We start from the raw sequence: 14,995 nt of genomic DNA on the forward strand, positions 1-14,995 counted from the left end.
TATTCACCCCTGCACTCCCCACCTCCTAAACTGTGTGAACCTTGTGTATTTTCTTAATGACTACCTTGTTGCCTTAGAGCATTGGTGGAATCTCATAGTTTCAGTTTGCATTCCTCTGATGGCTGGTGAGACTGAATGTGTGTGTGTGTGTGTGTGTGTGTGTGTGTGTGTGTGTGTGTGTGTGTGTTTATTGGTCATTTGAGCTCCATCTTTTGTGAACTATTCAGTTGTCCATTTGTTGATTGATGATTGATGTTTCTCCTTTGGTTTTTTTTTTTTTTTTTTTGAGTTCTTTTTCTATTCAAGCTATGAATCCTCTGTCAGGTATAGAGTGGCAAAGACTCTATCCCATTTTTTTTACTTTTGCTGTGAGAAGCTTTTCAATCTCAGGAGGCCTTATTTGTAGATTACTGACTTTACTTCCTGAGCAACTAGAGTCCTATGCAGCAAGTCTTTATTTATAGCTACATGTTGACCATTTCCCTAATTTTCATTTCAGCTTTTGGTCTTACATCAAGGTCTTTGATCCACATGAAGTTGAATTTTTCAGAGCCTGGGAAGTAAGAATTTAGTTTTTTTTCTTTTATATGGATATCCAATTTTTCTGGCACCATTTCTTAAAGAGGCTGTCTTTTCTCTGCTGTGTATTTTTGGCATCTTTGTTAAACATAAGGTGATTTCTATTGGGATCTTCTGTTTTGTTCCATTGATTTACATGCCTCTTTTTGTTGCTATAGTTATGCAATATAACTTGAAATTTCATATGGTGATATCTCCCCACCCCAGGATTGTGTTGGCTATCTGAGGTCTTTTGTGTTTCCAAATGAATTTTAAGACTGTGTGTGTGTTTTTCTTAACTCAAAGAATAAATTAAAAAAAAAAACACTTTGAAAAAAATGTTTTTTCTATTTTACATTACAATATTTTTAGATTTATTGGTTTCATTTTTTAATTTATGTACAAGTGTGTCTATCTGTGCCATGTATGTGAGTGGTGTTGCCTGTGAAGGCCAGAAAAAGTGTTAGATCCCCTGGATCTGGAATTACAGACAAATTGTATCACCTGATGTGGATGTTGGGAACCAAACTCAGGTCCTCTCAAAGAGCAATGCATGCTCTTAAGTGCTGAGGCATCTCCAGCTTTACATTTTGCAATATCAATTCTTCCAATACATATTCATGAGTTCTTTAAACTTTCTATTGCTTTTTAGGCCGATATTGCTTAGTTTTTTCAATGTGCTCTGTTCTGTTTTGGTTTGCTTTTTTTTGTTTGTTTTTGTTTTAATATCATTCTAGTTTCCATGAATGTATGTAGTGAATGTCTTTTATCTTTGGAGCATTGTTCTGTTATTTGGGAGGATTCCTCCTACTTTGATTTAGTTTGGGGCATACCTATAATCACAGGAGGCAGGAGGAAAGAAGATAGGAAGATTGTCATGAATTTAAGGCCATCTTGTTTCAAGCCAGCTATGTCTCCATGACAAGACTCTATCTAAGCAAAGAAATAAAAACAAAAACAAAAACAGGGAGTGTTTCTTTATGTTTGGTATCAAATTTTCATACTCTTCTTCCTTCCTTCCCTCCATCCCTCCTTCCCTTCCTTCCTTCTTTGCTTTTTGAGATAGGGTCTCACTATGTATCCCAGGCTGATCTTGAACTCCAGCAATTGTACTGCTCAAGTTTCCAGAAAGCTGGAACTATGCATTACCACACCTACCTAGAGACCTCCCCAAATCTAATGATTACTGTCTGGTTGCTACTTAAGGTAGCACTAGGATTCAGCCTGAGAATTCTGGTACAGAGTCAGATTTCTGAGAGGGATTATACTGGGGACAGTAACTCCCTTACTGAGGTCATGCTGAGTCATTTAAGGTTCTCTTAGCTTCTACCATGCCATTATACTTCCATTTGACCAGTTCATTTCCTTGGGGAAACATTCTGTCTGTCTGTCTCTTACTTGGGTGGTGAAGTAGGAGACACCCAGATACCTGGGTATCTGCTTCTTAGAGATTGATGGGAGAGGGTGGTGGTAAATAGGACATTGACCTTTAACACATAGACCTTAGATTAATACCTTTGTTCCTGTCTGCCATCTTGGTGTTCACTTCTGGTTTCCCTTCCTGAAAGCCTGCACTCTTATCCTAGCTTCCTGGTTACAAGGAAGAACCATGGATAATGTTATCTTGTATGGACTTTGAGACTCTGTGCATGTTTCAGTCATACCTACGTGCCTCCAGGAAGGTTTTTAGTGCATCCCTGTCCTGAGTCACCTAGAGTCTTCTGTACACACAATATGGCGCCCACGTGGCTAATAAGGACTTCCACTTAAAATTTAACAAAAGCTTAAAAAAGGGTTTTAGAAACAAAAGAACAAAGACAAAAAAGGTTTCTTGGTAGCAGCATTTTTCCCAGTTAGACTCTGCTTTGCGAGAGACAAGCAGATATTCGCCCGGCTCCTTTAAGTTTCCTGACTCAGCATAAGCGGCAAAAAAACCGCACGGCTTTTAAATAGCACTGCTAACAATTTATTGGTGTGTATGAGAGATGGCGATGGCAGTGACCACATCTCCAAGCCGGCAGCATGCCTGCTGGACAGCAGTGTTGACCAGGGCAGTGACCACAGCTTTCATTGCTGGCGGTAAAGGTGCCCGCTGCCATCTTTGGTAAACCACGGCAGGAACAACTATAACTTTCATTTCATCAGTGTTGTTTTTTTACCAGATAAAAGACTCGTGGCTACAAAAAGATAAAGATTTACATTAAAGACAGATTCATATTAAGAAAACCTCTAAAGGTTTACAGTGTGTTTTAAAATATACGTAGGCTTGGAAGGATAAAAAAAACCCATGGTTTTAAAATGACAGAACAGCTGGGTGTGGTGGCACACACCTTTAATCCCATCAGTTGGGAGACAGAGGCAAGCAGATCTCTGTGATTCCAAGTAAACCTGGTAGGCAGAGTGAATTCCAGGACAGATAAAAGTTACACAGTGAAACCCTGTCTCAAAAAATGAAAAAATAGAAGAGAGTAATAATGAAAAGCTCAGAGAGAATCTGGTTACTGTATGGCATTATATTGTCTTTATATCGTTTGACTGCTGAGGAAACAACTGTTAAAGGAAATACTGCTGGATTAACTCAATTTATATATTTTAAAAATGCTTTGACTCCAAAGTTTAAGTTCAAGGACAAGTTACTGGGGAAAAGGATTTCTAATTTTGTTTCCACAGAAAATGAAAAGCTGTGGATTCCTTCCAGACTAATGTGGTTTGAGCAAGCCAGACCCCCTGAAACAGTGTTCCTGGTGATCCAACATTCAAAACAGCTTGAACAAGGCAGCCTTGCAGCAGTCTACAGCCAGGATTTCTGCATCTTCTTAGGATCCCCAGTGACAATGCCACCTGTCAGCAGGAAGTAGTTTGGAAAGAATGATGCCCCAATTCCCACATTGTTTATAAATGTTTGTTTTCATTTATATGGGTTTGGTTATAAATGGTTAATGATCACAACCAATATCTTTTTAAAGGTAAAAAAGGGATTATGGTATAGATATGAATACTTTGTTTTGGAATGGATTTTCATTTACTGATACAATTTAAGATCAATTGTGTGATATCTGTATTTCTCTTGTTTAGATATTGTGTTTGCATAGCTCATTTATAAATGTATAATTTAATACAGATTATAGTTACCTATAATAGTCAAAAGTTAGGTTTTACCTATAATAGTCAAAGTTTATAGTGTTAGGTTTTCTAGATATATAGAGATGTATCTGAGATGTATAGGAATTCTTCAAACCTTTCAAAGACCTACAGAATATGGCATTTAAAATGTTTTAGGGTTTTTCTTGACAGTGAGGCACAATTGCTCCTGGCAACATGACCTGTGTCAGAAAGGAAGATGGACATCGAAGGAACAAGTTATGAAGTTTACTTCCAATATGGGACAAGATACTGCTCTTGTCTGGACTGTTGGACTTTATGCTGTATAAACCGGACATGCAGGACCCACAGAAAAGTGACTGCTGATTCAAAATGGACATTGCTACAGAGTTCACACAGAGAAAAGTGACTGACAAACTACCAAGACAAGAAGACAGTTTAAACTTTCCTGCTTTGCTGAAGAGTCTGCCAGACACACTATGGCCTATGGGCTGAGGATGGAAGATTACAGAACTTCCAGTGACTTGCCAGGCAGTGAGTTGTCTCTGTCATTTCTAGAGTTTATATACTATCCTTCTGTGGTCTTTGAGGGAGTTGAAGACAGATAATTATGGTTATAGTTTTCCTTAGTATTAAAGATAAGTTACTTAGACTTTAGACACAAAGATAGGATAGATGATGGAATATTTTCTTCAAATCTTGCTAAATGTTAATGGACTAGATATTGTTAACTGTGATTCTTATTTGATAACTGTTATGTGATATATTTTGCTATGTTAAGGTTAAAACCTTTCTTTTTATTTAGACAGAAAAGAGGAGATGATGGGAGATGCCATTATGTATATATGTTTCTCATACTGGTTAATGAATAAAGCACTGTTGGCCAATAGGAAAGAAAGGTAGGAGGGACTAGGAAACGAGGAGGAAAGAGGAAGGGTAAGAAGGAGGGTCAAGATGGAGAGACAGGAGAGACCAGAATTGCTGGCCCCCGCTCTCTGGTAAGACCACGTGGAAATACTTAGAAATGGGTTAATAATTAAGACAGAGCTAGCCGATAAGAAACTAGTACCTGGCCAATGGCATTGTATCAAATACAGAGTCTCTGTGTATTATTTGGGGCTGGCACGGCAGCGGGACAAGACCAGGCGGCGGGCGGAAAAACCATACTCCTTACACACATCCCTGTTTTCCACCTTCTCCTGAGCAGGCAAGTTGGCTCTGCCATTTTTTAGTTTGCTAAATGTTTTTCTGTTGCCTCTAGCTTTTGTTCACTTCAACTTCAAGAAATTTTGTTTACATTTCTGTATGCTTTCATAGCTTCCTCGTTCTCTTTGTTGTCATTTTATGCTTTTTAAGTCCCTGTACTGTCATCCCTTTAGTCACATCTGGGTGGAATGAAGAGAGAAATGTGCGCAGCCCTGTGTTTGGCTGGGACCCATCTGTGCTTTCATTTCTAGCATTTCCAAATTGCTTTGTGTTAGGTATGTCAGAGTGAGTGCCTTAAGCAGGGAGCCTGATGTCTCTTGGGTTTCACATCCCCAGTTCCTGGTGTTTTCTTAGGATGAAAGCCCATGTTTCAACATGCATTATGAGGCTCTGTGACCTACCTCCTCCCTCACCTCCTCCTTCACCTCCTCCCTCACCTCCTCCCTCACCTCACCTCCTCCTTTACCTCCTCCCTCACCAATGATGCTCTTTTCACTGGCTCAGACATGCTCTGTCTTTGAGATGTTGTTGCCCTGCCTGAAACATCTTCCCTTGTCTGCCCTTGGTTTGGTTAACTTCTGTCCTGCTTCCTTGCCTGTCTCTAATCTAACACCTCAAGGGAGTCTTGTCCTTTTCACCTCTAGACCAGATCTCAGTCCTTGTTAAAAACCCCAGTTACTCTCCGGACACAAATTCCAACCTAAATGGTGGTGGGATGTCTTGGCTCTTAGTGTGAGTGGTGAGTTTTACTGGAGATAAGAGGAAAACCTGGGGCTTCTGAGGTCAGGAAGTATTGGGAGCCTATGTCCTTACCACAGTGCTTGCTTATGAATGAATGAATGAATGAGTATGTACTTGGCCTGGGAAATAGAATATAAGGAAACTGAGAGATGCCTGCTCCATCTCACAATATTTCTGATCTTTTATTTCCTTTTCTTTTTTTGTGATTATAATACAATTACAACATTTCTCCCTTCTCCTTTCTCCCTTCAATCTCTGCTCCCATCTATCTCTACTAGGTTTCTTTAAAATTCATGCACCCCAGCTTTTATTGTTAGGACATACATGTATGTGCTTGCTCTCTTAAATATAATCTGCTTGATATTTATATACCTGTGTGTATGTTTTCAGGGCTGACACTTTGGTTAGATAACCAGTCGGTGTGCTCTTCCCCAGGGAGAACAATTTCTCCTACTCTACTCTCAACATTCCCTACTTGCTTGCAGTTCTTTGTTTAGGGTTGAGATCTTGTGAGTTTTACCATGTCTGCCTTGGCATATCTATTGTTGTCATTGTCCTTGTTCAGGTCATGTTTAGGCAGCCATATTGATGAGACTTTATATATAGCTTCTGATATTACTAGGAGACACACTCTCACAGCAAATTCCCAGAAAGATTATGGCTCTTACAATTTTCTGCCACCTCCTCCCTTTCTGCAATGTTCCCTGAGCCTTAGGTACGGGGTTTATTTTGGAAATCTATCCATTAGGACTGGGTTCTACAGCTCTGCATTTTGATTGGTTGTTGTTTTCTGTAGGGAGTTTCTGTTTCAAAAAACAAGGTTCCTTGAAGACAGGTGAGGACTACATTTACCTGTGGGTACAAGGACAAATGTCTAGATTGTTGTTAGGAATCATGTTGATTTAATAAATAGTAGTTGTAGGTTCTCGCATTATTTTTTATACCCAAAGACACTGGGGCTCAGAGATATCAGGGGACGTATGTATAAACACAGACACAAACACAGACACACAGACACACAGACACACAGACACACACACACACACACACACACACACACGTATTTTTTTTTTCATACTTACCAATAAAAAATTCTGCCAGGGTAGGGCAGTGAGTTGGTCTAGCAGTTAAAAACGCTTGTCACACAAGCTTGACAACCCGAGCTTGATCCCTGGAAGTCCTGATGGGAGGAGAGAACTGGCTCCTAAAAGCTGTCCTCTCCTCTCCATATGCCATGGCATTTGTGTGCCTCAATTGCACACATGAACATGCATCTCATAGACATGTGTACACAAATAATAACAGAATAAAATTCTGCCTGGCAATTTTCATTATCCTCTTTATGTAGAAGAAACTCGAGCTCAAAGATCAAAAGTAATGTGTGTAACACCACCTAGTTAGTAAGTGTGAGACCTGGGATTAGGACTAAACCTTTCTGCTCTGAAGTCTAGGGATGTCTTTATTTCAAGTAGCTTTGAATGAAAGCAATTAGGTCACATCCAAATGGGATCTGTCATGGATCAGGAAAATGAACTTACAGAGACAGCTTTGGCTGTGGGCAGAACCTCTGAGCCTCATGGTTACTGTAATTATAGTAAGAGTTGCAGATCACTGGTGACTCTGCTGTGCTTGGTTCCAGGATGAGAGTCAAGTTCAGGGCAGCTCTGTGTGGGTTCTCATTCCAGCATGAGGCTGAAGAACCTCACTGTTTTAGGGCCTATTGTTCTGGTCCTGAAGAGCAAGAGTTAAAGAGTGCTGCAAGAAATACAAAGTCCTTCTCAAAGCTTTGGGCCTGTGTGCTCTGTCTACTTAAATCCCATAAGCCAAAACAAGGCACTTAGTCACACTTAACATCCAAGGAGTTCAAGGCATGGGTGAGGGACATTTAGAATAAACATATGGACAACAATAGCCCAGTCAAGCACTGGGTACAGTGAGAGGTGCAGTGATTTCCATGGGCAGTGACAAGAACCAGGGGCTTGCAGCTCTGGCAGAAGAACCTCTTGAGAGGACCCTTCATTGCAGCCCAGATGCTAAGCGCTCAGCATGTCTACATACACACTTCTTACTTCAGTCATTCCAATGTCATGAGTGAGGCACACTGGATGTTACAGTGGTGTCTCTTTTGATTTCATTGTGCCCACAGTAGGGAGGTCTTGATTTTATTCCTTGTGAAGGTTTAGTAATTATTTAGTCTTTGAAATAAACTGGCAATAGGAAGTTACACACACAAAATGTATTGCATCCCCACAGCCTTGGAGCATTAGAATCAAGGAAAGGGTGGGCAGACAGTCTACTTCTCTACAGATTTGAAGGGATGGGACTTGGACTTCCAGAGCATAGGGAACAGGCCTCCTCTACCAAAGGGTAGTGGTGACATCACACAGCAAGCCAGGGTGACCTTGTGATGCAGATAACTCTCCCAGTTTCTGGCCACCTTTGATCATCTCTTCTTGGGTGGGTGTCAGATCCCCAATGTCTTTCTTCTGTGTAAGATCTCTGCCTGTACCATGAGGGCAGCAACAGGGCAATAGCAGCTATAAATACCCGTATTTTCATTTGTTGTTTACTAATACAGACCTATGTGAACTCTTTCTTCAAAAAGACATTGTCTCAGTGCTCTTCCTGATTCTCAAGAGGCCCAAAGTTTCATGAATAACCAATGCAAAGCATGCCCCTGTTCCTGGCACAGTTATTTTATTCTCCCACACCATACCAACCAGTTAAGGGTTGTTTCAAGCATGTCTGGGTGTGTGCTTGAGTAGGCCAGTGTGCCTGCATGTGTGGGTGCCTGCATGCATGTGGAGGAGGGGAGAGCCTCAGATGTCAGCCTTGGGAGTGCCATCCACCTCTGGATCTCTCACTAGTCTGGAGCTCACCAATTAGGTTAGAGAAGCAGGCCATTGAGCCCCAGGGATCCTTCCGTCCCTGCCTCTCCAGCCCTGGGGTTACACACGGATGCCATCAGCATTTTTATTTGGGTCCTGGGAATTGAACTTGACTCCTCATGCTTATGAGGTTTAGTATTTTACAGACTGAACTGTCTCCCACGCAAGTCTTTTAGGTATCACTTTTGAATATAAATAAGTACAAATTGCATATTTAAGCTTCTTTTTTAACCTGGCTCTTCACCTGGGTCTCTAGGTCCGGAGCCAGCAAAGAGCCCAGTTAAGCACATGCACAAGAAACCTCCTAGGGTTCCAAGATGGAGGTTACATGCTAAAGGGGCAAGCTCCTGTCTTTAGCAATGAAAATATTTAAGAATCTGGAAGTGCTACCACTCTGCAGGAACCTGGGTGTATGTGTCATGTGACTATAGGGCAGATAGCAGGTTGATGGCAACATGGGTTCCATGTTGTGAAATACCATAACTAGACTGAGGCTTGTGACCCTGCAGACAATTGGAGCCACCATCACCTAGTTCAAGCTGTGACAGAGCTTGTTGATTGCCAGCTAAGTGCTCACCTTGATCTTCAAAGACTACAGGCACACATAAAAAATCAATTTTGAGAAAGAGCCCCCTGGGTAGTGGGATGATGGATGTCAGGTGGCTCCTCCTGAGGGTATAGTCTTTTCTGTCCCTGGTGAAGTGTGTATGGCCTGAGCATCTCAGGAACACTGATGGAAAAAACTCCAAATCCTTTATCTGCACAAAGATGACCGAAGCTTCCCCACCAACCCCCATCCCCATCCCCAGAGATGGCCTGGAGCTTGGGAGTGCCTGCAGGGTGGGGGGGGGGTGTAGGCAGGCTAGTGCCTTTGTGTCTGTCTGATTTAATCACAGCAAGGTGTGTGGGAGCCTGCGCTCCTCTTCTTCCCTTAATCCAAATCATATTAAAAACAAGACTCTCGGGGCCTCTGTTCATAATAAGTGGTTTATGCTGCTGCCTGGAGTGGGGGGGGGATTTGTTCGCCTTTCATTCACTTCTCATCCTTCCCCCTCCCTTCTTTTCCATCCCTCCTCCTGCACTTGTGGATGGCAGGAGAAAAAATAGAAAGATGGTGAACAATTGGTTGTTTAAGTGGATGGTTAAAATAACGATTACATTTTTAAAAGAGCTCATGGCATAGATTTATTTATACCTCTCAAACTGGTTTCTGAGCTCCAGGACTTCCAGGTTGGAGGAAAGATTGAGTCACAGGCCTGGTGAGCAGTTGGTGTTAAGCCCTGTGTGCCCCAGCTGGGCTTTCTACCTATAGAGAGAATCTAGCCTGCCAGGGGCCTGGCTCCGGGACAGCAGAGGCTCTGTAGAATAGTGTTGGAGCTGCGGCAGGGAGAGCACTGGAAAAGGAGTCTTGCTTACTAGGTTTTGTGGCCTGAGCATGCCAATCATATTGCTAGTGAGCCTCCGTTTCCCTGGCTACAGAGCAGCAGTGTAGAGAGCACAGGTAGGGTAGTTGTGGGCACCAGAGGGGAGAATTACCTGGGAAAACTTTCAGCAAGTTGCTAGGCAAAGGACTCCTTATAGAAGGGATCGATTTCACTATTACTGAAAGCCTTACTCCTATGCAGATGATAGCTGGGAACAGAAAGGGACCTCTTCTTTCCTGCTGAGGGTAGAAAAATAGCATGGTCCTCAAGATAGGTAGGGTAGGGTGATAGGGTCCAGAGGGTCCTGCACTTTTCAGGAAAGTGAGTAGTGACTCTAGCCTTAGGCAGAGTGACTCTCTATGAGCCATCAGCCCGTCTACTTCTCTAGCCAGAGAAGGTCTGGAAAAACCTTTGCATAGTGGCGGTTCTCTCTCTGTGGGGCAGTCACAAAGGTTTATTTCTGGGACAGGAGTGAAAATGAACAACAGAAAGACCAGGGTCTGATTCGGTGAGGCCAGACCAACCCCACCATGGGACCCTAGGGTCAGGCAGTATCACGTGCATTGACTTCAAGCCACAAAGTCTTGATTTCATAGTTAACAGCTTCTGAACAGCCTCTCTCCAATGGCACTGAAGACATGACCCTCCCCCGCCCCCATGCCATGCTGGTAGACCCTTGTCTTCCGACTCTGCTTCATCTCTTTTAGATATAATGAAAAAGAAGGGATGAGACCCGTGGCTGTCTCAGTTTCCCTGTTCCTCTGCATCTCAGCAGTCTTTTGCCTGTGTAGGCTGGAAAACTGGAGCGGTCATCCAGTCCAAGGGCTAGCTTTGCAGCCCTCCTCAGCTCATGGTATTTCTACGTAAGTTTTCTAGCCAGGGCAGGTGTTTCAGAGTCTGAGTTTGGGAATGAGAAACTCAGTGACTCCAGAATAGAAACACCCTCTTCAAGTGGGTTAAACTCCAGCCCTGACATTTAATTAGCTTCTTTTTAAGCTCCCACACTTGAAGAGTACCTGTTATTTCTTTTCTTTTACTCACAATACCCTGTAAGCCAGGCGTGTTTGCCTGAGCTCCGGAACCTCTCATCAGAAGTCAATCACTTTGGAAAAATGATAAATAGCTCTGCAAGCCTGCCAAGAGCATGGTGGCAGATTGTGGCCCAGGATGTGAGGGGCTTCCCCAGGTGATGGTGAAGCCAGGAGACCTATATAAACTCCCACTTTTTCATCTATCCACCTCATCCTTATAACCCTTGATTAGGTCACTGCCTCTCCAAGTGAGTTCAGGCATTGGTCTAATGGGCCTCTGGACCATTTGCTTCTGAAACACAGCAAAGACATCATGATGGACCAGTTGGTGGCAACGTTGCCACCCTATCTGCCTGGATGGGAGCCAGAGGTGGTAGTGGGGTTAGAGGGAGGGTTACTCAGTCTCACCTGGAAATGACAAAGGCAATAAGTAGGGAAAGTACTATGAAGAAGTATGTAAAGTCTATGCATATGACTAGTCTGGGACAGTTATTGCAGAGACCATAGGTGCACAGGAGGGAGTCATGGGTAGTTGTGGGTAGAGTCCAGGCAGAGGAAGCTGTGTGCACTAATGTCCTGATGCTACAGAAGCTGGGAGCCTCCCATGGATGGGATAAAGTATTTCTGACATCCATTCCTTCCTCCTGCCATCCTGCTTGGCTCTTTTCTAGCCCATTGGTCTCATTCCCCTGTTCCTTTGAATCCACTTTTTGTGATTGCCACTCACTTGTCCAGAAGCAGCTGGTGTCCCCATGGGCCTGGAATGTCATGCCTTCTATATCTGACTCCAATTGTTCCCTGTTTTCAACCAGTTTCCTTCCCACAGCCTCAACTTCACCATATTGGGCTTCTCCTATCTTGGCAATATGCCCTGGTATTTTCTGTCTTGGAACTCCAAGTTCTTTCCTGGGATTGTCCTTTTTTGCCTAGGTTTCCCTCAATACAAGATCACTGACCTTTGCCCACCCTGCTCTTAGTCATCATGCCTCTCTTATGGAGCTAGGATTGCTGTTGCTTTGCTGGGTTGAGGGCCTGGCCAGAGGTTAGGGTGTGTGTGTGTGTGTGTGTGTGTGTGTGTGTGTGTTTACACACACACACAGAGTGGGGGAGGGGAGCACAGAACTGAAAGGGAGCACCAGGTGTGGAAGGAGGAAGTACCGGGTTCAATCTCAGTTCTACCATTGTATGGCTGTCTGTTATTAAACCTATTAAACCTGTTGTTCATACTATTAGCTTTTTTGTGGTCCTGGGAATCAAACCTATGGTACTGCATGTGCTGGGCAGGCACTCTACTCAGTGATATATAACCCCAGCCCTCTTTACTTTTTTAATTTGAGACTCTTACTTAGTTGTCCAGTTGGCCTTGTACTCACTCTTGATTCCAGGCAGGCTTTGAGCTTAGGATCTTTCTGTCTCAGCCTCCCTAACAGCTGGGATTGCAGGCCTGCCCCGCTAGGTCAGCTTGACCCGTTAAGTTGTCTTTATGGAGACCAAAAGAGTTCCTTTAAGATACCCTGTGAAGGTCAGTGCTATAAATGAGACCATGCAAGACTTAGAGAATAGCAATTACACATTTTAGGGACATTTTAAGGAACCACAGAGGTTTCATTCAGGAGGAAAGATGTTTTTCTTGAGTATGTTTTATTTGATTCCTTTCATTACACTGGTGAGGAGATTAAGACTCAAACAGCTGGAGACCTGTCCTTCAAATTCTCTCCTGCCCTGCCCATTACCCCCTGCTGGGGCAGTGAGGCTTAGCTGAGTGTCTTTAAGCTTGAAGCTAATGGGTTGACCTGCTTCTGGGCCAGGGCTTCCACAGCTCCTTGGTGTGCAGAGGGCCATGGTTGCTGCCCACACTTAGACCCACCTGCTCTCTGTCATTATGAACCTGGGCAGTGTTGTAGGCAGGAGATAGCATCTCCTCACTAACATATGTGAAATATCCGAGAATGATTCCTTTGTTCAGATATCATGCTTGCTATTTGATGTTCTGGAGTCACATGAGCCCACAGGCAAGTTCTACATCAATGATTTGTTAACTGTAAAACTGAGCAAATGGCTGAATTTTTAAGTCACAGTTTTCTCAGCAACTTAGGGACACAGGTGTTCAGTGAGTACAACAAAATGTTGAGGTTCTCCAAAGTACTAATTCAGCCATTTAGTGCTGTATGCAGTTCTAGAAGCTGGTAGTTGGATGTCACACCCTGTCTCCTATTATAGTGGAGGGAGAGTGACTATAGGCTATGGAAATAAAGAACATCAGGGAAAAGACAATCTTGAGATAATGGCAGGCTGGGAATGTACAGGAAGCATCTACACCAATCCAATGAGAGATGATGGGGGTCTGGACCAGGCTGCCCAGCAGTGGGGCTGGTGGGGGGCAGAGTGGTCGGATTCTGTATGTATTTGAAGGTAGAAGCTACAATAGGATGGATGTGGGAAGTGAGGGAAAGAAGTTAGAGACAGTGTCAAAGTTTGGAGCGTGAGCAGTTAGAAGGGTAAAATGTGGAGGAGCTCTTGCTTGGTGGCAAGTGTTCTATCAGAGGTAACAAACATGTCCTAAACAAAGCTAATCTCACCCACAAGACTGCCTGAGTAAACACTCCCCCTCACTCCATCCTCCCAATTGCTTACAAGCCTAAGCTACCACACCCAGCCAAGAAAAAGTTTTATTGAGTCATCTTTCGAGAAGACAGGAGTTTTTCATAAGTCTGTCTCTTAGTCAGTTGAAAAGGCAGAGCTGTTAGGAGGGTAAATCCACCCCAGAGGGGCGGCCATGCTTTGACGATGAAATGCTCTTCAGGAGTTCGTGTTTTCAATACTCAGTGCCCAGATGGCAGTGTCATTTGGGAATTTTGGTGGGGGGGGGGAGGGAGGCTCACCTGGATGAAGTAGATTTCTGGCAACATTTGAAGGCATCCTGAGCTCCCAGCACCTGCCTCAGCTTCCTTCCTCTTGTCCTCCATGAGGCCCTCAGCTATGTTCTCACAGCTATGACATTTCGCCCAGGCTCTGGAGGTTGAGCAGATGTGAACTGAACCCTCTAAAACAGCGAGCCCAACAAAATCTTTTGTCCTTTACGTCCTGTCTGTCAGGCTTCTCATCACAGCATCCTTAAAAAGCACAGGGGGAGGAGCTGTGTGTTGACTGGATGGCAAGAAGGGAGGTGTCGGGGTCTTTGGTACAGGTGTAGGTTAACATGTCCTTCACAGGTTGTGCACTTCTCCTTGGTGGGCATGGTGCTCTGCACAGGTGTTTGAGTTTGTGAAGATGAAGAGGGTCATGGACAACATGCGTTACTTTCTTCTGTGCATATATGGTTATTATTATTACTGCATGTATATGATATTTGTGTGTAGATGCATATGCCACGACATGCATGAAGGTCAGAGGATTTTTGTGGAGTCAGTCCTATTCTCCCATTTCTACATGGGATGGGAGAATTAAATTTAGGTTCTCAGGCTTGTGTGGCTCGTGCCTTTACCCACTGTTCCTGCATATTTATTCTTTAAAATTATTTTAGCCTGGTGGTGGTGACACACCTTTAATCCCAGCACTTGGGAGGCAGAGGCAGGCAGATCTTTGTGAGTTCGAAGCCAGCCTAGTCTGCAGAGTGAGTTCCAGGACAGCCAGGGTTACACAGAGAAATCCTTCCTGGGAAAGCAAAGCAAAACAACAACACAAGAGTTACTTTCAAGCAGACCTCAAGTGGATTCTGGAGATATTTTGTCTGAATAATTTATGGAGGACTAGAGAGATGGTTCTGCAGTTAGGAGCAGTGACTGCTCTTCCAGAGGGCTGGGGTTCAATTCCCAGCACCTACATGACAGCTCACAATTGTCTGTAACTCCAGTTCCAGGGGATCTGACAATTTCACACCAATTCACATAAAATAAATAAGTTAAATAAATTAAAAAAAAGAATTTCTGTCTGGGTGTGTCCAAATTTTAGTCAGTTCCACTGTTGAAGACCTCAGACTGTGGGAGGCAGAAGTTCAGGACCATAGCCTCGGTTGTGGTGTAAGATGCTAGGTTGTCAGCATGGA

Source organism: Phodopus roborovskii, unplaced genomic scaffold (assembly GCF_943737965.1).
Source record: "Phodopus roborovskii unplaced genomic scaffold, PHOROB, whole genome shotgun sequence".
Taxonomy (NCBI): domain Eukaryota; kingdom Metazoa; phylum Chordata; class Mammalia; order Rodentia; family Cricetidae; genus Phodopus; species Phodopus roborovskii.